The sequence below is a fragment of the Macaca fascicularis genome, chromosome 17, assembly GCF_037993035.2.
Source record: "Macaca fascicularis isolate 582-1 chromosome 17, T2T-MFA8v1.1".
NCBI lineage: Eukaryota > Metazoa > Chordata > Mammalia > Primates > Cercopithecidae > Macaca > Macaca fascicularis.
Window position 1 is genome coordinate 71,374,324 of NC_088391.1, and position 21,819 is coordinate 71,396,142.

At 39.9% G+C, this 21,819-nt stretch overlaps 1 long non-coding RNA gene across 2 annotated transcripts in view; it reads left to right on the forward strand.

The window, feature by feature from the left end:
• Positions 1 to 21,819, forward strand: part of LOC107127971 (uncharacterized) — a 31,744-nt gene continuing 9,925 nt past the window's right edge. The window contains exons 1-4 of one of the 2 annotated variants that reach the window (XR_012426690.1): positions 1 to 314; positions 1,168 to 1,253; positions 1,983 to 2,076; positions 2,701 to 2,827. This is a non-coding gene — a long non-coding RNA (uncharacterized lncRNA). The remainder of the gene's footprint in view (positions 315 to 1,167; positions 1,254 to 1,982; positions 2,077 to 2,700; positions 2,828 to 21,819) is intronic. The other variant, XR_006693601.2, reaches the window with a different exon arrangement.

Here is a 21,819-nt window from a genome sequence, read left to right on the forward strand (position 1 = left end):
GCCGCAATTAGTGTCCCTTATCTGTTCACCCCCTACTTTTGAAAGGAAAATGAGTCTAGGATCCTGTCTTTAGAGTATTTTGCTGTGTAATTTCTAATGTACTGGTCAAGTAGCTCAACTTATTTTACAGGCAAAATTTGTTTTCTTCCACAGAGTTGAGCTTGGATTTAGATCTACAGCTCCACGTATTTGTTTCTCCTGAGACCCATATATTTTGGAGTTCTGACGACAAGGCAGTTTTTCTTCAGTCTATTGATTTAGGAACCCTGACCTAGGAGTGCATATGCTGTAACTGAAGTAGTCTGGTGTCTTAAGTAAGAACATTTTGCAATTTTTCTGTCTCTTTGGATCTCTGTCTGTGTCTTACTTTGTGTGCCTCTTTCTCTCTTTAAATATGTTGCACTCTAGATTCTGGAAAAAACTATCTTCTCATTGACTTTACAAATAATTAAAATACAGGCATAAATAAATAATATAAAATGATCTCCTTCACTAATGATTCCCTATGTATCTTTATTTTTATAGATGACTAATGTTTTGAACAGAAACCATTTTAAATGAAATTTTTTTTTATCAAAGTGTGCATCTTAGAGATGAATTTTTCACAACTTTTGGACATCTAAAATTAAGAATGAATGTGTCAGATTTTAATGCACTGTGTCTATTTCCATCAATTTAAATATGATTGAACTGGTAATATTAAAATGAAGTATAAGGTTATGTAAAACATCTCTTTTCACAGGATAGTTTGATCACTATAGAAGTGCTGGTCAGTTTAACAGTAAATGGAAAATTACAAGTTATACTTTGAGATATTGTTGTACATGTATGATTAATTTATTTTTCTCCTTTGATCATCCTTTCATAATAAAATGTTTGTAATGAAATGTATGCTTACAGGAAGATAATAAAATCCAATTTACAGTGGAATTAGGTCATAGTAGGCTTCATTTTCTTTTGTATTTGCAGTAAACAACCATGCCATAATAGCACAAGTAAATCTATCTTTATGCTATATGGTTAGACTAACACACTTGGTATACTTACAGTATCTTGGCTGATACAACTGTGAATCCATATGGGTGTGGCTTCCATATAAATGTTTCTTCCATATATGGTTGATATTCATACTGAACCTGTTTTGATACAATTTTTCTTCACTTTCAGCATTTTCAGCTTCAAACATGTGTTACGTGACTAGATGGAATTCCTTGAGAACTGTATTAACATGTTTCAAAGAGTTGAATTAACAGGTTAGTACCATGTCAGAAAAGAGTGTTGCTTGAAAAGCTGCACGGTAGTTATACAGACAGTTCACAATTATAAAATTCATAATTTATAAGTGAATTACACACAGAAAATATCATCTTTAAAGTAAATATTCAGTTCTATAGATGATTCATTTCTTTCTCATTAAGTCTCAGCCTTTTGTGGTGCTAAAGGATACTCAGGAATTGATGAACTAAGTGGACCCTCCCGCAGCCTCCCCTACTCCCTCCCTTGCCTTCTGTGGACTCTGGGCATTAGTAGGGACGAGATAGTGAGTGTAGACTGAAAGTGCTCTGTACAGACTTGCTTTCTGGCCTCCTGTTCAGCTGCCAGTCTCACAGCTTGCCCTGAGAATGGACTTCCTGTGCTGTCATTTACACTCAGTATCACACTAAGGGCTCTTTGTCACTCAGCCTTTGAGACAGAAGGGGGCGAGATAACAAATCTAGACTGCTTGTGTTGACTTTGTGGATAAAGTAAAGGGCTGGAGTCAAGAACTCTGGGTCTTATCCTAACTCTGCAACTGCCTTTCCTGTGACATTAAGTCAGCTTTTGACCTCTCCATTCCTCAGTTTTCCTCATCTATGAAATGAGGATCCCTATACTGTGTTCTCTTATTTTATCACAAATATGTGGTTTTGGAAAGAGTTTCTAAATGCTTAAAGCCCTTAGTAAAAGTTTTTTTTTTTTTTTTTTTTTTTTTTTACAAGCAGATAAAATGACCTTTTTCTGCTTTGGAGAGATGGGATGGATACTGCAGTTGATTAATTACTCCCTACTCCCAGAAATACTTCTCTTTAGAACCCTGTAAGTAGGGCCTTTCCCTTCTACCCTTGTAAGTTTTTTCTCATTATTTCCTTTTGCGTCCTGTCTCTTCCCTCTGCAATATTTCCTTCCTTTCTGTGTGGGAAACGATAGCCCCATGCTATGGGATCAGGGTACGTAGAAGTTGGTAAAGATGAAGTATACTTCTAAAAGGCTGTGTTCTGAAAGTGCATCTGCAGAGACGTGGAGGAAAATAAGGAGAGCATGCTGAGTGACAGGAATGGATGGGGATACACAGTAAAGGCCATGGAAGCCTCGGCGAATTTATTGGCTTCAGAAACGTAAATCCACAAAAACAGCTACCACCTGGCTAGATGGGTCTCTGGGTCCTGGGCTCACTAATTTAGAAGGATCTTTTTGTAAAGAATGATGTTGGACAGGGTCAGAACCTATAGTGAAATTCAGGGATTCTGTCTATGGAGTGGGATGAAGTGTCCCTTCCACTGGTATCTGTGGTTATATTCTTTTGCTTATTTAATTCAATTACGTGAATAAATGGAATGGAAAGGGATTTGCTCTACTTCAGTTAGAATTTGTAAAACATTGTGAGGGTTTTTTGTTTGTTTGTTTGTTTTTCTGAGACGGAGTTTCGCTCTTGTTGTCCAGGCTGGAGTGCAAAGGCACGATCTCAGCTCACCTGCAACCTCCGCTTCCTGGGTTTAAATGATTCTCCTGCCTCAGCCTCCCGAGTAGCTGGGATTACAGGTGTGAGCCACCGTGCCCAGCCAGTATTGTGAGTTTTGAAGAATGCATTTTAATATATTTCACTTTTTAAAGCTCCTAAGTGGTTTTGTTGCTAATTTTTTTGTTTTATTTTGTGAGGAGATTGGTAACATAAATTGCAAACAGAAATTAATTCACCTAGTTTTCCTCATCACAGTTTAAGACGGATATTTGTATTCTGGTTTGCTTATTTGTTTTTCCAGGTCCACACATTCACTCGTACGTGTTTAGATTTTTCATTTGGAAGGCAGTGATATAATTTCAGGCCTATATGTTTTGACACTCTGTTCACACATGGTTGTTATATGGCCTGACATTGTGTTTACTTCACATTTCCTAATTTTCCACTGTATATCTGAGGATATTTCATGCTATTTTGTTACCTAAAGAGAGGCTACTCCTACATGGGGAGACATATATACATATATGTAGGAGTACACATATGTGTGCATGTGTGTATATTTATGTGTCTCTCCATGTAGCAGTACACATATATATGTGTATATATAATTTGTTTTTATGAGAAGGATGTGAAAAGATACACAAGTCTGTTTATAATACAGATCTGAAGGAAAGATAGGAAAATATTGATTAAAAAAAATTTTCCCCTGATTTGTTTCACTTCGTACAGCAAACAGGTATTACTTTCTTAATTAAAAGCATCAATAAATAAAATGTTTCAATACTGATTAATTAAAATCAGTTAAAGGGGAAATTTAACAGTGGCAAATAATATTTGTATTTTATAAGGGTTTTACCAGTCTTAACAAAGTATCTAGATATCCACTAAAAGACAATTCCTTTTGTTTTTCAGAGCTCACATTTAAAAAAAAAAAAAAAAAAAAAAAAACACCACAATGATTGGTGCTCCCTCTGCTGGTTTCCCTGCAACAGTTAGTTGGCTGGTTTGGGAGGATGAAAAGACAGTGAGGAAAATTCTGTTACTTTTGGTCTTTAAACACCATTTGTATAAACAAGTTTTATCCTTGATTGGTAGCAAATGTCAATGTTGTTTCTGAAAATTTATTCTTTTTGAAAATTTAATACTGATTCTGAAGTTGGGCTAGATAATTATAATCCTTTTAAAATTAATTCCTCCTTTCTTGTATCATGAAGTAGGACGCAAAACATAACGATTCTTATTTATTGGGATTTTCTTGGGTGAGAGTTAACCTTATATAACTAACTGTCAGTAACTTGACCTAGCAGTAGTAAAGTTGGCTGTTTGAACACCAAGCTGACACTCTAGTAAGCAAAAGAGAGGTTTGGCATGACATTATCACTGGAGAATTACATTTTGTAATTAAACACTTTGCTGTATCATTATTTTAGCCTACCATATTTTTAGCCTATCATATTTTTATCCTGTATGAAAGATATTTGGAAATTGCATAGTTGATTCAATTTATCTTGATATCCAAACTATAATTAAAGATTCTTAGAATTATTTGGATTCATCAATTTGCTCTCTGGGAATTTGTACTTTCATTAATCAGAGTATGTTGATCCATATACAGTGTTCATTTAACTAATACTTGTATTAAATCACTTCTAAATCCTTATTATACCCTGTATTATAGTATTATATTCTGAGTCTTAAAGGTGCTTAATGTGAAGATTCTCTCTCTACATATTCAACTCTTACTAACTTTTGGCTTTAGGTAGAAATTAGTTAATGTATTATATGATAAAATAGGAAACTATTTCACTATGGATATTGGTATTCAGTAGGGAGCTTTGGAGACTCTATGAGCTTTTTCAGGAAGCGTTTTTAATAGTAGGTTTTAGGGAGAGTTTTTGTAGTAAGATAAAGTAGATGAGAAAGTGTTGCCTCTAAAAAATCAACAAGCTGGGAATGGGGTGCAGAATGAGGAGAACCCTAAGCAATAGGCAACAAGGAGTAAAATGAAGGAGGTGTCATTCATTGGGAAAGAAAAGGAACCGTATGTCCTCTACTGAGAGCTGCTATCTTCTTAAAAGCCATTTTTGTGAAGGCTGCTGCTTGAATGGTAAAACAGAAAGCAAAGTAGATGGTCAGATCTCCTAAATCAGCCTTACTCATCACTGGTGTGCAAGATACCATCATCAGATCATTTTAACGCTCTGGAAAATACCACAGAGAGGTTTAGTAAGTGACAATTAATATCAGGGAGAAGCAGTTTCTTTTCCTTTTTTTTTTTTTTTTTTTTTGAGACGGAGTCTCACTGTGTCGCCCAGGCTGGAGTGCAGCTCCACCTCCCGGGTTCACGCCACTCTCCCGCCTCAGCCTCCGAGTAGCTGGGACTACAGGCGCCCGCCACCACGCCCGGCTAGTTTTTTGTATTTTTAGTAGAGACGGGGTTTCACCATGTTAGCCAGGATGGTCTCGATCTCCTGACCTCGTGATCCACCTGCCTCGGCCTCCCAAAGTGCTGGGATTACAGGCTTGAGCCACCGCACCCGGCCGAAGCAGTTTCTAATAAGGAGATCCAGCCATTGCTGCTGGAGTTTAGATGTGGAATTTCTAAGCTCTGGAAAGTGTAGAGGCAGAAATGAGGTGATTATTTTCCTCTCCATCATATGGATTATGGCTAACACCCCTGTAACAAAGACAGGTTATCAAGAGAAAGGAATAATAAATTTATTGAAGCATAGTTTCATATGATATGGGAGGCTTCAGAATGAAGACCCAAAGATGCAGGGAAAACTTCCATTTTATGCTTATGTTCAATGAAGTATGGATAGCCATATAAAATATGATTGGACAAAAAGGATAAAATCTAATGCTCTAATGCTAATAGGCAGAGTCAGGAAACTCAGCAAAGCCTGTCCAGATTTTTCTTGGCCTTTCTATGTAGCATTATTTTGTTGACAAAAAAAAGCCAAACTCTGTAAGATATTTGAAGAGGTTTATTCTGAGCCAAATATGAGTGGCAGGGCCTGTGAAACAGCCTCAGGAGGCCCTGAGAACATGCGCCTAAGAGGATTGTGTTACAGCTTGGTTTAATACATTTTAGGGAGACAGAAGTTATAGGTATGTAAGGTATACACTGGTTTGGGCCAGAAAGGTGGGACATCTCAAAGTGAGGGGGCAAGATGGGGAAGGGGAGCTTCTGGGTCATAGATGGATTCAAAGATTTTCTGATTGACAATTGATTGAAATAATTAAGCTTGGTTTGGTGTGGTGGTTCACACCTGTAATCCCAGCACTTCAGGAGGTCAAGGAAGGTGGATTGCTTGAGCTCATGAGTTCAAGGCCAGCCTGGGCAACATGGCAAAAACCTGTCTCTACTAAAAATACAAACATTAGCTGGGTGTGGTGGCACATGCCTGTAATCCCAGCTACTTGGGAGGCTGAGATGGGAGTATTGCTGGAGCCTGGGAAGTCAAGGCTGCAGTGAGTTGTGATTGCACCACTGCACTCCAGCCTGGGTGACAGGGTGAGACCCTATCTCAAAAACAAAACAAAACAAAAATACTGATAATAATTAAGCTTTGCCTGATGACTTGAAGTCAGCATAAAGAAATGCTTGAGTTAAGATAAGGAGGGTTGTAGAAATCAAGGTTCTTATTTTGTAGGTGAAGCATCTAAATAATAGGCTTCAGAGAGAATAGATGTAAATGTCTCTTATGGGACATAAAAGATGCCAGACTCTTAGTTAAATCTCTCCTGGGTCAGGAAAAGACATGGAAAGGGAAGGGGATTATTTACTGAATGTAGATTTTCTCTACAAGAGACAACTTTGCAGGGCCATCTGAAAATATTTCAAAGACATATATTTTGGGGTAAAATACTTTGATTTTTCGGGGGGCCTGTTATTTGTCATGTGATACTATAAGAGGGTCAGGTTGAATTTGCTGTCTTACTGCTACAAAGAATCTGTTTTTTCAGCCTTATGATCTTCCCTCCCTCCCTCCCTCCCTCCCTCCCTCCCTTCCTTCCTTCCTTCCTTCCTTCCTTCCTTCCTTCCTTCCTTCCTTCCTTCCTTCCTTCCTTTCTTCTTTTCTTTCTTTCTTTTTTTTTTAGATGGAGTCTTGCTTTGTTGCCCAGGCTGGAGTGCAGTGGTGTGATCTCAGCTCACTGCAAACTCTGTCTCCTGGGTTCAAGCGATTCTCCTACCTCAGCCTTCTGAGTAGCTGGGATTACAGGTATCCGCCATCATTCTCAGTTAATTTTTGTATTTTTGTAGAGACGGGGTTTTACCATGTTGGCCAGGCCGGTCTTGAACTCCTGACCTCATGTGATCTGCCTGCCTCGGCCTCCCAAAGTGCTGAGATTACAGGCATGAGCCACCACGCCATCATGCCTGGTGAATTTTTGTATTTTTGTAGAGACCGGGTTTTATCATGTTGGCCAGGCTGGTCTTGAACTCCTGACCTCAGGTGATCTGCCTACCTCGGCCTCCCACAGTGCTGAGATTACAGGCATAAGCCACCATGCCTGGCCTATGATCTCTATTTCAGTGTTAATGCTGGTCAGTGGTGTCTTAACTCCAAAGAGAACACAGTATAACAAGGCAGGTCAGACCCCACTTCTTGTCATGGCCTGAACTAGTTCTTCAGGTTTCTTTCATCTCACCTTGGCATAGAGCGGGGTCTATTCTGCCAGTTGAGAGGCTTAGGATTTTAATTTTTGCTAACACATTCCTTTGGGATATGGAGCAGGACCCCTCTGGAATGAGGGTCTAATTTCTTTATGGCCAGGTATTACACACAAAGATGGGGGAAGAATAGAGTTGTATTTTTATTTTTATTTATTTATTTATTTATTTTTTGAGACGGAGTCTCGCTCTGTCGCCGGGGCTGGAGTGCAGTGGCCGAATCTCAGCTCACTGCAAGCTCCGCCTCCCGGGTTTACGCCATTCTCCTGCCTCAGCCTCCGGAGTAGCTGGGACTACAGGCGCCCGCCACCTCGCCCAGCTAGTTTTTTGTATGTTTTAGTAGAGACAGGGTTTCACCGTGTTAGCCAGGATGGTCTTGATCCCCCTGACCTCGTGATCCGCCCGTCTCGGCCTCCCAAAGTGCTGGGATTGCAGGCTTGAGCCACCGCGCCCGGCTAGAGTTGTATTTTTAGTCTTTAGGACTGGCTTTAGAGAAAAAGGTTCTAATTTCTATGGCTTGTCTCAGCGAGAATGAGGGGCAAGAGACAGGAGAGCAGAAGGTTGGAGAGAAACTTTGCTTTGCAAGCCTTCACTTTGGAGTTTCATTTCCTGAACCCCAACATTTCTCATTCTGAAACTTCCTCAAGAAGTTTCACAGTCCAAAAATCGATTGATGGATTGTCTCATAAGCCATTGAATCAGTCTCTCAGTCCTGAGAATAGGCCAGTCTAGCTAAACAGTTAACAGTTGTGTCTCATTTCAGGCAATGGTGTTGCAGATGGGCTTCCATGAAAGTCGAGTATCAATTCCTGAGCCCCAACAAAGGACTTTAGAGAGTGCTGGGTGTGGATGTTGTGGAGGGGTTGGACTGAGGGGGCACAAATTCTTGGATTCCAGTGCTAGAGGACCTGGAGTCAACAGGGAGTGAATCACAGCGAAAACAAGACTCAATTTCTATGGCTGGGCTCTGAGGTCAGGAGGACTAATGGTAGGATCCCTGCTCTGGAAAGTAGGATGTGAGTGGCTATGGATAAGGCTGATTTGATACTAGCCCCAATATACTGCTACATTCTTTCATCTTGAGACTGAAGGGGGGTTGCACACATGAATGCATGTTCAGTTTAGGACCTAGAAGCACACAGATAACTGCACCAAAGGGAGGAATTTTAGGAGATATTATTGGATCAGAGGTCATGCCCCTTGCTTCACAAAGCATGATGTATGGGCTAATGCTTACTTAGCCTGCTCATAAAGTCATTCTGCATTAGAGGTTAGAGACTAAAGGTACCAGAACACGCATTCTTCAAACAACTTTTATATTTGCTATAAGGACCACATAATTGTTCTCTAACTTTTCATATATTTTCAGTTTTTTCTCTTCAGATGATATATTTCAAGTTTGTTCAATGCAGAAACGTTTTTTTCAGAGCTTTTGCATTTCCCCAAGTGCCTAACTTAAATTTTTACCTAGATTATTCTAAATGACAGAGCTGTTGAAGTTTTTGTTTTGTTTGTTTGTTTTCAATGATGTTTCATAGAGCTGCAGGGAATCCACTGAGTTGCTGCAGGAGGATGGGAGAGGGGAAAGATCTTTGATTTTACATATTTGGCCTTTGTATAGTTTTTCCCTTGAAGAAAGAATTGTCCTAAAAATTTCAGAAAACTGTAAGTGGATTTTGCTCATAATCCAGCTGATACTTGAAAACAATTGAACATAGGGAACTTTTCGTTTAAGGTGTATATATATATATATTTTTAAGGCAGAGTCTTACTCTGTCACCCAGGCTGCAGTGCAGTGGTGTGATCTCAGTTCACTGCAACCTATGCCTCCTGGGTTCAAGAGATTCTCCTGCCTCAGCCTCCCGAGTAGCTGGGATTACAGGCTTGTGCCACCACACCTGGCTAATTTTTGTATTTTTTGTAGAGATGGGGTTTCACCCTGTTGGCCAGGTCTCGAACTCCTGACCTCAAGTGATCTGCCCGCCTCGGACTCCCAAAGTGTTGAGATTCCAGGCGTGAGCCACCGTGCCTGGCCTGAAGGCCTGTATTTCTAAGATAGCTTTGTTATGAGCTGATTTCTTCTTTTTCTGAATTGGTTTCTTTATGAATAAATTCTTTTTCCCCTCAAAGTAATAGAGGCCTTTTATTGCATCATTAAAATATCACAAATATTTCTTAGGAATCATCTGGCATCTTGTTTCTATAGCTGGACAACTCTTAGCTCTTATTGCTCAACCTGCTGTACAACTGTTCCTTTTTCAGAGACATAGATACCGTCCCCAAATTTTCTCATATCGGTTTTTTTTTTTTTTTTGAGACAGAGTCTCGCTCTGTTGCCCAAGGACATGACCTCTGCTTACTGCTACCTCCGCCTACCGGGTGCAAGTGATTCTCCTGCCTCAGCCTCCCAAGTAGATGGGTCTACAGGTGTACACCACCATGACTGGCTGATGTTTGTATTTTTAGTAGAGACGGGGTTTCACCTTGTTGGCCAGGCTGGTCTCTAACTCCTGACCTCAGGTGATCCGCCCACCTTGGCCTTCCAAAGTGTTGGGATTACAGGTGTGAACCACTACGCTCGGCCTCATATTGTTGTTTTTAATTGTTGTGGTTTGCTAAATCAAAGCAACTGAATTTGAAATAAGCTCAATGTCATTACCTTCAAGGATTAATGTATCTTTCTGGGCTTGAGATTCTAATCAAGTAACACTTGGCTTCATCCAAACCCTGAATCTGTATTTCTCACTCCAGGAATTTCAGATTTCAACAAGAGACCCATTCTCCTGGATAATGACACTGATAGGGAAGTGAGCATACACAGACTTTATCTTAGAATAAAAGCCAGTGCAACACCCTGGATCATGTTCTGTACATGACCTCAAATAGTGTAAACAATAGCCAGTTCCTCTCCATTTCTCCAGCATTTGTTAACCCCTCCCCTCCTCTTTTTCTTTCCAACGAGACTGAGTTGTACATTGATGTGGTTGAAGTCCCTCCACAGGTTTTTCTGACACCCTTCACAATGGCTGTGTGTGTCCCTTCAGAGTGACGTCGGGAATGTTGACAGCCTGGCTGCAGAGAATGGTCTTGATTCTTGCAATAGATGCAGCAAAGAATTATGAATAAATTCTTTATGAATTTATAGTCATGTATGAAACAACTAAAAATTAATTGTTTTTTTTTTTCTTATTTTGTTGATGATACTTATTTATTTATTTATTTTTTTGAGATCGAGTTTTACTCCTTTTGCCCAGGCTGGAATGCAGTGGCACGATCTCAGCTCACTGCAACCTCCGCCTCCTGGGTTCAAGCAATTCTCCTGCCTCAACCTCCCGAGTATCTGGGATTACAGGCATGCGCCACCACGTCTGGCTAATTTTGTATTTTTTAGTAGAGACAGGGTTTCTCCATGTTGGCCAGGCTGGTCTCAAACTCCTGACCTCAGGTGATCCACCTGCCTCAACCTCCCAAAGTGTTGGAATTACAGGCCTGAGCCACCATGCCTGGCCTTTCTTTTTCTTTCTTTTTTTTTTTTTGAGACACAGTCTTGCTCTGTTGCCAAGGCTGAAGTGTAGTGGCCTGCTATCAGCTCACTATGAGCTCCGCCTCCCGGATTCAAGGAATTCTGTCTCAGCCTCCTGAGTAGCTATGACTACAGCTGCACGCCACCATACCTGGCTAGATTTTTTTTTTTTTTTTTTTGTACAAAAAACAGAGTTTCACCACGTTGGCCAGGATGGTGTCGATCCCCTGACCTTGTGATCCACCCGCCTTGGCCTCCCAAAATGCTAGGATTACAGGAGTGAGCCACTGGGCCCGGTCACTGATAGCTATTTTTAAAACTACTCTTTACATTGTTAGAAGAACTATTCTTTGAAAGAGTACTCATATGTTCTTAAGACTCTAGGAAATGCAGTTTGGAAAGGGAAAACTTTTATCCACATTCCCTAGGAGATCCACATGGAATAAGTTATGTGTTTAGATGGATGCGTGTGTCCCTCACCCTTGTACCACATGAAATCTGACACTAAGCAATGCATTCATCTAAATAAGGACAGGAAGCATATAAGATCTGTTGGAATTACTTCAAGCCTCACAGCTATCTTTTAGTTTTATTCATATTACTTGAGAAAAAAATGTGGACATTCTTTCTTGACCTCCATACCCTTCTGGTCAGAAGGATAGAGATCCTCCAGATCTACACTATTAATATAGTAGCGACCAGGCGCAGTGGCTCACGCCTGTAATTCCAGCATTTTGGGAGACTGAAGTGGGAGGACTGTTTGGAGCCAAGAGTTTGAGACCAGCCTGGGCAACATAGCAATACTCCAACTCTACAAAAAAATGAAAAAATAAGCCGTGTGTGGTGGTGCGTGCCTGTAGTTCCAGCTCCTCAGGAGGCTGAAGTGGGAGGACTATTTGAGCCCACGGTGGTTGAGGCTGCAGTGAGCTGTGATTGCGCCACTGCCCTCCAACCTGGGTAGTAGAGCCAGACTCTATCTAAAATAAAACCAAAACCAAAACCAAGATATAGTAGCTATTATGCACATGGGGCTAGTAAGCACTTGAAATGTGCTGAAATATATACTGTGTTTCAAAGACTTAGTGCAAGGCCAGATGTGATGTCATACCTGTAATCTCAGCATTTTGGGAGGCTGAGGTGGGAGGATCACTTGAGCTCAGGAGTTCAAGGCTGCAGTAAGCTGTGATTCTGCCATTGCACTCTAGCCTGGGCAACAGAGCAAGACTCTGTCTCAAAAACAAAAACAAAAACAAAAAAAAGAAAAAGTCAAAGCCTTGGTACAAAGAAAAAGAAAAAAAAAGAATGTGAAATATCTAATTAACTCTTAAAATACTGATGATACGCTGAAATGATATTGTTTGGATTAAATAAAATGCTAGTAAAGTTATTTTCACCTGTTTCTTTTTATTTTTTCACTATTCATAAATTTTTAGTTACTCACATGGCTTATGTTATATTTCTGTTGGACAGAGCTTCCCTAGGCCAACAGTTCTTAATCTTTCTTGATTAAATTTCTTTGAGTATAGGATAAAAGCTCTATAAATCATAAATACTGATAGATACTGTCAGTTCTGCTATACCCAGTATGTGTTCTTAAGATGTGTACTGTGCAATATCGTACAATAGAAACCACAGGACTGGAATTAGGGGAAAACATTAAAAATTTTGTAATTGATACATAAAGGGATAGGAACTTAATAAAAACAGTAGCACGGTAAATGGTGAAGATCCATATCAATGCTGTAATAAATGTAGCCCTTGAAAAGTATTTCATTTGTTTGTGGAATGGACATTTGCTACAACTGCTCTCAGACAGACACATGCCTTCCCTGTTTCCACACCCGCAGCCGTGTGTACAAGAGGAGATAGAAAAAGAATGAGGAAAAGGAGCAAAACAATGGAGAACACAGAGGAAAATGCAAAATAGGCTGAGAGGAAAGAAGGGAAAATTAAGGAGAGGGCAGGTGGCCACATGGCTGGTGTGCAGGATTGCAGCTTGCGAGTTATTGGAAAGTAAGGTGTACCTGCAGACATAGGAGGGTGTAGCTGCTCATTGTCCTTGTGCGGTGTGCGCATGTGAGGATTCCTGCATAGTTCAATTGGGCGCAGTTTTCCGTGTTGGCCTAGTGATGAGATTGGCAGATAAAACTGGCATAAGCAAATGTGAAGTAGCATTGTGCTAAAAGCTTTCCTAATATATCAGTCACATTGGACGAGATTTTCCAAACAAGCATTATAGCAGAACTGACTGTAGATACGTACACATATCACAGTAGATTCATGCACAGCCCACACTGGCAACCTCCAGACTAGGGTGTCCGAGAAGGCCAAGCATTAGGCATCGATACTGGAATGCCAGCCTTAGATATGTTCAAGGCCTTGTAGCAATTTGTGGAGGCCATGTTGCTATATGTGATGGGGGTGGGATTTATGGCACTGGAAAGATTTGTTGATTTTGGGGGCAGAGAAGGTGAATTCATGTAGTGACCAACTGGGAATGACCCAGCTACACGCTCTTTCTAATCTGTGCCAAAGCTGTACAGAAAAAACTTATTTGTGAAGAGGACTGCCAAATTTGTTCCCAGTGACAGTAAATGAATACTTGGTGAGTAGGGAAATTCCAGTAGGTAACAGAGAAAATGGGCAGGTTCTGTCCTAATTTCCTGCTCCTACTTGTTCTGGGATTTAGTTGCAGTTCATAGCATCTGGTTCCTGTGCATTCACAGAAATAGGCCCAAGTACCTGTCAAAAGGAAATGAATTGAGAGAATCTTCAAGTCATTCAGAACAGTGAAGTAACTGAAAATTAAACCATTGAAGTTGATTGCCTATTAAACATGATAATGATAAGCTAACATTTATTAGACTTTTGGGATACACTAGGAACTACACTATGAGATTTTTGTGAACTATTTTATGTAAAGTTCCTGATATTTTGAGGTAGATTTTATTATTATCTCTTTTTATACATATAAGTAACTCAGCCAACATCACATAGGTATCAAGGAGCAGAGCTGGGACTTGAACTCGGGAAGTCTAACTCAGGGTTTGCATGGGAACCACGGAACTCTTCGGTTTTATGAGTAGTATTACTGAGGCCTTTCATAGTCTACTGTGTACATATTCCCACTCTGGTTAAGTGTGTATAATGAAATTCTGTTACTTATTTTTTTAAACAGGAGAAAAACACCAAAAATAAATAAATAAATAAATAAATAAATAAATAAATAAATAAATGGATTTAAACAATGAAGGCTACCAAAAATGTTTTTATTGTTGTTTTTGAGATAGGATCTCACTCTCTTGCCCAGAGTGAAGTGAAGGCTGGAGTGAAGTGGCTCGATCACGGCTCTCTGCATTTTTGACCTCCCAGGCACAAGCAGTCCTCCTGCCTTAGCCTCCCAAGTAGCTGGGACACTACAGGCCTATACCACCAGGCCTGACTAATATTTTAATCTTCCTGGAGACAGGGTCTCACTATGTTACTTAGATTGGTTTCAAACTTCTGGACTCAAGCAATTCTCCCGCCTCAGCCTCCCAAAGTTCTGGGGTTAGAGGCATGAGCCACCATACCCAGCCCCCAAAATGATTTTAAAGAATGGAAATCAACTTTGAAAGTCTACATCCAGTATTTTATAATGGATGTATTTCCACAGCATGACTTGAAAATGTACCTACTTTATACATGTGTGAAAGTTGCTTTCTACTCGTGTGTAGACTCTTAAGGGAGCTCCCTTTACTATCAAATGTGTGTATTATTACCACCCTTAAATTTCAGTAACTGCTGGTCATATAATCAATTTTAAGTTGATGTTCAGTTTTATAGAATAAATGTTTAATATTAGACTACTAAAATATTAACAAGTGCCATTCATTATTTTTCAGGAATGAGTATAATACTAATTGTTTCACATGTCCAGTTAAATCTGTTTGTGTGATGAAAGAGAATGCTATGCTGCACCAAATGTAACACATTGTTCTAAAACCCTGTGGTATATTTGTCAAAACTATTTTCCAGTTTATTATCTTTGCTCTAGAGTCTAATTTATAACTAGTATATGTAGTAAGGTATCTTACATTTAAGATATATCTATTATTAAATGAAAATATTTTTCATCAAGTGGTTATAGGTCATAGCTCATTTTATTTCCTTTGTTTTATAAATCTATTATTTTTTCAGTTACTTTTCCAGTTACTTGGTTCTCATGAGTAGATTTGAAATGGGAGATCTTGGCCGGGTGCAGTGGCTCACGCCTGTAATCCCAGCACTTTGGGAGGCCGAGGCGGGCGGATCAGGAAGTCAGGAGTATGAGACCACCCTAACTAACACAGTGAAACCCCATCTCTACTAAAAATACAAAAATTAGCTGGGCATGGTGGCCTGAGCCTGTAATCCCAGCTACTTAGGAGGCTGAGGCAGGAGAATTGCTTGAACCTGGGAGGCGGAGGTTGCAATGAGCCGAGATTGCACCACTGCACCCTAGCCTGGGCGACAGAATAAGACTCCATCTCAACAACAACAAAAAAAATCTTCTCCCCTTTTTAAAACCCCAGTTTCAGATATTACAAGGTTCTAGCATGTTTTGTCACACTGTCTGTTGTGTGAAAGAAAATAAGAATACACATTTCCAAATGAGATTTCCCTAAAGAACTGTCTGCCTCTCTTTTTTTAAAAAAGAATCCTAGTAGGAGTACATTTCTCTTACTTTTGGATAATAAATACCACATGAGGCACTCTTTCTCTTCCTTGGATGCTTCTTCAGATTTTGATGGAGAAGAAACATGAACTGGGTTTGCTCTCTGCATTCCTTTGTCTGATTTCCCAAACGTTCTTGGTTGCACTTCCCAGAAAGATGGAATGTCTGGGACTACCCAGGGGAAAGTGTTAGGTGCAGCTGCTCTCCCCTCCAGTGCTGGCCATCGCTCAGTTCCCCTGAAGGGAATATTCCTACATGGCTTCTCCAGTGGTGTAACACAGCTCTTCTGCCAGCAGCCTCGGCCAGGGGCCAAAGGACCAGAAAGACAAGACAGGGAGGAGGTAGAGTCTCCTTAGCCATCCCAGAGGTATCTTCCTGCCCCGAGGACGTGAAGCAAACTTAGTGCATACCATAGTGTTTTAGACAAAAAGTAAGAGTGGCTTGTGAGAGCTAATCTTTAATAAAGAGCATGTTGTTCTGAAAAAAATGTGATACTAATAGTTTGTGCCAAAGTTTTAAGTTCTAGTGAAATAAAGTTAATGGCCATGTATTTGTGACCTCAAGCAATAGGTGGGCTATTTCCCTTTGAGTCTGGGAGAGTGCTAGCATTTTTCTTAGAGGCTGAGTCAACTTTCCAGTCTTGATCATGAATTGAGGCATTTCTTGGCTTCCCTGGCATTACCATTTAGCTTGTCCAGAGTACTGGGAAAATGGCGCATTACCAAACTCTTTCCTTGATGAGGGAAAACAAAAGTTGGTCACTGAATTGGAGGGATGATTTTCATTGCTCTCTCTTCATCCCTTCCTGCCATTTCTGCCTCTCTCACAGGTAAATATGTTCATGCTCACATTTAGGGTGGATGCCCTGGGACGCAGGCAGACATGGAGCAACATACTCGTGTCTGGCAGGGTTAAGCCTTACAAATCCCAGCACGTGTCCTTACAACTCATCTCGTCCCCATGACAACTGGGTGAGGAAAGGATTTGGGCTTATAGTTTCTTCAATATCTAAATAATGATTGGCTCTACCTCATCCTTTGGACACAAAATTTTATTTTATTTTTTGGAGCAGGGTCTTACTCTCTTGCCCAGGCTGGTGTACAGTGGCACAGTCATGGCTCACTGCAGCCTTGACTTTCCAGACTCAAGCAATCCTCCTGCCTCAAGCTCCCTAGTAGCTGGGACTACAGGCAAGGACTACAATGCCCTTTAATTAAAAAAAAATTTTTTTTGTGGAGATGGGGTCTCACTATGTTGCCCAGGTTGGTCTCCAACTCCTGGGCTCAAGGGATACTCCCACCTTGGCCTCCCAAAGTGTTGTGATTACACATGTGAGCCACCACCCCTGGCCTGGACACAAATTTTGAAACACAATAATAACTCTAGCACTATCTTCCCCTCACTCTAGTGGGTTTCAATGGATGGGTCGGGGGTGGTCGTTTTCCAGATCAACTTCTGTGTGCCCTAGAGAAAATAAGCTGTCATGCTTACAAAGTTATTAGGCATATCAAACATATCAATATATGTAATGAAGGAGGCAATAAGTCCTTGAGTATTTAGGAAATATTTTATCCTACACATTAATCATTAAACAAATAAACAAAGCTCCCACATGAAGTAGAATGTGAGTTTCTGAGGCCAACCTGAAGTTTAGTGCTATTTTAGGGTAGGCAGGTCATGGGCTTCATTTGCTTCTGAGATTTTTCCATTAAAGAAATGTCTGTTCCTCTGAGGAAACCTGCAGCCATGGGTACCTCTGCAAGGTACAACTAAATGGAATACTGTAAAAAGCATAGTCCTCTGTGAAAAAATAATTATGAGGCAATCTCGAATTTTGAACACTGCGTATTAGTGATAATAAGAATTACTGTTAATTTTTTAGGTTATATAAATGTATTGCAGTTGTTTCAAAAAAGTGCTTATCAGCTGGGTGCAGTGGCTTACGCCTGTAATCTCTGTACTTTGGGAGGCAGAGGCAGGTGGATCACTTGAGCCCAGGGAGTTCAACACCAGCCTGGATAACATGGTGAAACCCCCATCCCTACAAAAAATACAAAAAACTAGCTGAGCGTGGTGGTGCCTGTCTGTTGTCCCAACTTCTCAGGAGGCTGAGGTGGGAGGATTGCCTGAGCTTGGGAGGTGGAGGCTCCAGTGAGACCGCACTACTGCTCTCTAGCCTGGGTGACACAGCCAGATCCTGTCTCAAAAAAAAAAAAAAAAAAAAAAAAAAAAGTCTTTATCATAATATACCTTAAAATATGTTAAAACTATGAACTTATCTCTATATAATTGTATATATTTAATGTATAATATAATTATACCACATGATTATAATTGACATTGTCATTTAACATATTTTACATTATATTATAAATATATTTATTATGTGTTTAATATATGTACATTTAATGAGTGAAATACTGTGATATCCAAGTTTACTTCAGAGCTATCCTGGTGTATGTGTGTGTGAGGTGGGGGTGGCAGTTAGGTGGTTCTTTTTTTTTTTTTTTTAATTATTTTTTATTATTATTATACTTTAAGTTCTAGGGTACATGTGCATAACGTGCAGGTTTGTTACATATGTATACTTGTGCCATGTTGCTGTGCTGCACCCATCAACTCGTCAGCACCCATCAACTTGATTAACAGTGAATAGACAGATGGTGAAGTTGGGTGACAAACAGGACAGTTCAGGATAGCATTTTCTCCATTTTCCTATGTATATTAAAATTTTTTTATAATAAAGTGTCTTTATTTTTATTTTTATTTTTGTTTGTTTTGGCTGGGCACCGTGGCTCACACCTTTAAATCCTAGCACTTTGCGAGGCTGAGGTAGGCAGATTGCCTGAGCTCAAGAGTTCGAGACTGGCCTGGGCAGCGTGGTGAAACCCTGTCTGTACTGAAAATACAGAAAATTAGCTGGGCATGGTGGTGTGCACCTGTAATCCCAGCTACTCAGGAGGCTGAGGCACAAGAATTGTTTGAACTTGGGAGGCGGAGGTTGCGGTGAGCCGAGATTGTGCCACTGCACTCTAGCATGGTTGACAGAGTGAGACTGTCTCAAAAAAAAAAAAAAAAAAAGTTTTTTTTTGAGAATAGACAAAGATAATTTTAATGTGTAAATTTGAAATGATTTCTCCAAAAAATGTAGACAATAAATCTACAGTAAAAATCACTGTGATCGTGGCATAATAAATCTACAGTAAAAATTACTGTGATCGTGGCATAGTGAAAACTTCCGTGTAGATGACAACAATTCCAAAAGGCCAACAATCGACAATAAAAACAAAAAGCTTAATCTTATGGGTAAACAGGAAAATGCAAATTAAAACAAAATTCATTTGACTGGGAAACTCAATAAGGCTAACATTTCCTTTTTTTTTTTTTTTTTCTTTTTTTAGAGACAGGGTCTCACTCTGTTGCTAGGCTGGAGTGCAGTGGCACAATTATGGGTCATTGCAGCTTTCACCTCCTGGTCTCAGGGGATCTTGCCACCTCAGACTCCTGAGTAGCTGGAATTACAAGCACATGCCACCATATCCGACTAATTTTTGAACTTTTCGTAGACCCAGGGTTTTGCCATGTTGCCCAGGCTGGTCTCAAACTCCCGGGCTTAAGCAATCCACCTGCCTTGGCCTCCCAAGGTGTGTAATCACCACTGCTGGGATCACAGGTATGAGCCACCAGGTCAGGCAACATTTCCAAATTTTGATAACAATTCAGAAATTACTAAATAGCATAAGCTGCTGCTGTGTGCATAGACTGGTAGAATCATTTTGGAGAAATATTTGGCAGTATACATTACATTTAAACTTAAGTCTTCTCAAGAAAATGAATTCTTATCCTTGGTATACATGCCAGAGAAACGTGTGTTTATGTATGTATACCAAAAACCATGTAGCCATGTTTATAATTGCGAAAGTCATTGGGAATGAAACAAAAAGCCTTTAATAGGCAAAATATGTTTTTCTTCAAACCATCATAATGTGCTGTATACAAAAAAAACCCTTTTTTCTCCCTATTGTACTGCTTTTACTCACAACACTTTACTGCTGACAATAGATTATGTGGATTTTATTTCCTCACACCAAACAATTCTCCAGGACCAAGTGGGTGTCTAACAATTCAGTTCAATTCAGCTCAATTCTGTCACTAACCAGAGTCAGCACTGACCTCACTGATTAAAGGCTGAATCCCACTAGACTGCCTCCCACTTCACTTGCCAACTACAAGTAGTAGGTTCCCAGGTTACCCACAACTTCTGTCTGACTTGATTACAAATCAGAGGTTCTGATGACCCCCTCCCTTGGGTTCAGGAATTTGCTAGAGCGCCTCACAGAAATCAGAAAGACAGTTTACTTAGGTGAAAGTGGTGAGAAGCAAAATGGAGTCACTACTGTTGAGAAAATCCTGATAAATAGAGCTAGGGAAGGCCTCCAAGAGGGGGTTCTCATGCTTGTTTGCTTGATAACAAAAAAGACTCTGCAAAAACCACAACCTTGCACAAAGGCTATCACAATCTTACACAAAAAAAAATACTTCTGCAGGGGCTTCTGCCCAGCGACTGCTTGTCCAGCTTCAGACTGTTGTCATCCTTGTTATTGATTTTTGTAGCCAAGAATAGATATTTCAAAACAATTATATAATCTTTGTGGGTTTTTTTTTTTTGAAGACCTTTGTCTTCCTTTACCTTCCTGAATATGCACATAGTTTACTAAGGCATGAGTGTTCCCATTGCAGTGTTTTATTCCCAGTTAAGTATCTTTCCCTCTAGCGAGGATCTCTCTGTTTGTTATTTAGGTTGACAATTACTATTGTGGATTTATAACACAGGATATTGTAAATAATACAAATGAGCAGCCAGATGAAGCAGGACATTGGACAAGGTCTGGAAGGATTTCAAGCACACGAGCTTCTGTCCCCGTGAAGCTGGGGTTAGTCACCCTCCTAACATGGGAATGTGTTCATCAAACTGAAAGCTCTCCAAATCCCTTACTCTTGGAATTTTTATGGAGGCTACATCATGTAGGCATGACTGATTGTTAACTACATGTCTAGCCCTTCTCCATTCTCCAGAGAATAGGGGATGGGGCTAAAAGTTCTAGGCTTTTATTCATGGCTTGCTCTTTCTGGTGATCAGCCCCATCCAGGAGATGAACAAGAGATGCCTCAGTAAAACAAAAGACACTCATATCACCCAGGAAATTCCAAAGTGTTTAAGAACTCTGTGTCAGATATTCCTATCACTAAGGAAATTTCAAAGGTCTTAGGAGCCATATGTCAGAAGCTGCATCAAAGTTTAACTATTAGAACAAAAGATTCTCCTAGAACCCCTATTTACAAGGTTTTTAGGAGCTCTGTGTTGGGAATCAGGGACAGAGACCAATGTATATATTTCCTGTTATTTCAGTGTTTACGCCTGGTCTCTGATCACAGACCCTCACCACAAAATGATCATATCTACCAGAACATTTACATTTAGTGTAGCATTTATAGAACAGATAGAAAGTAGTACCAATACATGCCTAACATTTGGAAGCCAGTATGGAGAAAGGATAGATTTAAATAAACAATTAAATTGTCCCATAAGGCTATTTCATATGTTTTCGTATTCTTTTTTTTTTTCTTTAAGAGACAGGGTTTGCTCTGTTGCCCAGACTTTAGTACAGTAGTACAATCTTGGCTCACTGCAGCCTCAAACTCCTGAGTTCAAGCAATCCTCCTACCTCAGCCTCCAGAGTTTCTGGGACTACAGTTGTGCACCACCATGCTTGGCTCATTTTTTAAAATTTTTTTGTAGACACAGGGTCTCAGTATGTTGCCCATTCTGGGGTCTGAAGTTCTTGGCCTCAAGTGATCCTCCTGCCTCAGCCTCTCAAAGTGCATTTGGATGTTCTTATAATAATATAATTATTCTTACCCCCTCCTCATCTACACCTGTTTTTGCCTTATGATAAGATTTTATAGATTTATTTAGCACAAGAATGAGCTGATGGTTAACTAGATAAAGTTATTCGACAAATCATTTTCCCTAGGTATTTCATCCTGAGGAGGCTTTAACCCAATCTTCCAATACACTTGATCATCAATATCAGATCATGAAACTTATTTACATGAGGTAGTTTAATCTTACCAACAATGCCAGTATTACATCTTTTTGTATTGTGACGATAGTCTAATTCAATTTCAAAAAACAGCAAGAA